The 2,139-nt window shown below is 43.2% G+C and overlaps 1 long non-coding RNA gene across 1 annotated transcript in view; it reads right to left on the bottom strand.

Annotated features, from left to right (window-relative positions):
• Positions 1 to 789: 789 nt before the first annotated feature.
• LOC119368340 overlaps positions 790 to 2,139 on the bottom strand; it is a 3,631-nt gene continuing 2,281 nt past the window's right edge. The window contains exons 2-3 of the long non-coding RNA XR_005176606.1: positions 979 to 1,055; positions 790 to 835 (exon numbers count right to left, since the gene is read on the bottom strand). This is a non-coding gene — a long non-coding RNA (uncharacterized LOC119368340). The remainder of the gene's footprint in view (positions 836 to 978; positions 1,056 to 2,139) is intronic.

The raw sequence follows: 2,139 nt of genomic DNA, 5'->3' as shown, positions 1-2,139 counted from the left end.
CTGGAGAAATTTCTGTGCTTGAAGATGCGAACTCCAGCGAGCACCAAACCACGAAGGCCGTGTCCAACTGTCACTCCACCAGACCGTTGTTTCCGTCGATGGGCTGTCCACCATCTCGTACGTGTTGAGCACAATTAGCGTTGGCCCGCCTCCTCCTCCAGCTCCAATGCGCCACCACGACGCCTTTGACCTACAGCAATAAGGGCAAGAACAATATTCTAGATAGTATCTATCTGTAGAGGCTTTCCATATCATCTCTAGATATCGATATAGACAACTTGTACAATGGGCTGTCTTTCTAGCTGTCTATAACATTCGAAATTAGAAAAACTTCACAAAGTAGTTACTTATTATTCCAATATGCAGAATCAACAAGCAAGTAACTTGCAGAGACTCCTGCGACCATGCACAATGATAGGTTCATTTCACGCGGTGGCTACAAAGAGAAAAATTTGCAAAATCAATCAAGACAGGAAAATCTGGACAGAAACGGAGCAAAGAATGGATCGATCCCAATTCCTAGCAGGCACATGCATCGCAAGCTGAGGTGACATGATTTCGCCCATCCTTTGAATAAATTGCTAGCCAGTTTGAGACGCTGGGCATGGATCCAAGATAAATGTAGCGGATTTGATAGCGAACTCTGACCTCCTCATGCTCGGATTGTTGCTGCCCAAGCACCGCCGCCGGCGCTTGTCTCGAGGATCGCCGGCACCGGCGACATCCAGAAGCTCCTCATCGACGACCACATCATGCTCGAACCGCCTTTCGTCAGCCACCGACAGACAGGTCCATGTCAACTTACCACTGACGAAAAAGGCCCACAAATAGCCAGCTGACACAAAGTGGACGACCAGGTCAAAATCGGAGTCTAGGCCAATCGATGCCTGAATCGCTCCTGAGCGAATTTTCCCCAGGGAGCTTAGTGATATAGGATAAATGTATGGAGAGATTTTAAACAAAGTGACATTAGTATACCTCTTCTGATTCTTCTTCTTGGAGGAGTAATTATCTGTCATCATAACTTTCACTATCACTAACCATCTCAGGCAATTCTGCACAAAGAAAAACGGGATCAATTCATTTGATTTTTTTTGACAAAACCATCACAACAAAATGATAATGATGCATTTGTCTGAGTTGTCTGCCGGCCACAAAGGAAGCATCGGTGCAAAGCACTAATTGGGCTAATGAAAGCTAAAAATGTTCATACAACAACTAATAAGCACTTAAATGTCATTTGCTGATTCAATACACCATATATGCATGGTTATGCAAATGAAAATTGAAAGATGCACTGTTGAAAACGTGAAAAAATATGCATGGTGGTGCTGTAAGAGTGAATACTTATTTATGAGATAAATTGACACTGTTCAAATTTCTGTCATAATCACACACACATGACAAACCACTTGCTAATTAGAGGGCTACCCCTAGAAACAGTGGCACATGAATGTGTATCGATTCAAGATAGTGCACTATATCTCTAAATACTTCAAGGACCATCTAATTAAAATTTCAGAACTACATACAAGAGAATCATGGTACCTCCAGAAACAGCGGAGGCAGCGGTTGAGGATACCTAGCGTGGCTATTGCGTGCATCCGGTGGTGGCCGTCTGGGCGGCGATGGTGCGTTGCAACGCAGCATATAAATTATAGCGGTTTAAAATCAGTCATGTCGAACAAATAATTTCAAATCCTCATACACATAAGATGGCATTGTCAACTTTTCTAACCCTTAAATCATTACTCTCGTCCTTGATCCTCCTCCTTTTCTACCTTGTCCAGTCGACTGCTCCAACCTCGCTAACTCCAAACATCAATAAAAAAGATTCAATGTCCAAGTTATACACGCTATAATAGTTCTTAGTTCAGTGCAATATACATATGTCTTCTGTCTATGCGGAATTTGCTATTTTGCTTGACAATGCCTCATTTGACTTGTATCACTGGGCATCCAACCTACTCAAGGCGTTATATTATAGACGGATCATAACCACTACATTTACCACCAAAACCGAGGGAAACATTTTGTTATCGACTGACGTGACTATTTTTTTAGTCGACCACTCTACTTGCGTTGCCGTCGACTCCTCTGCTCCCGTTGTTGTCTACCAGACAGCCGCAACAGGGCTAA

The sequence above is a fragment of the Triticum dicoccoides genome, chromosome 2B (assembly GCF_002162155.2).
Source record: "Triticum dicoccoides isolate Atlit2015 ecotype Zavitan chromosome 2B, WEW_v2.0, whole genome shotgun sequence".
NCBI classification, from domain to species: Eukaryota; Viridiplantae; Streptophyta; class Magnoliopsida; order Poales; family Poaceae; genus Triticum; species Triticum dicoccoides.
The sequence above is the reverse complement of the archived record's forward strand: the minus strand, read 5'-3'. Positions and strand labels throughout refer to the sequence as shown.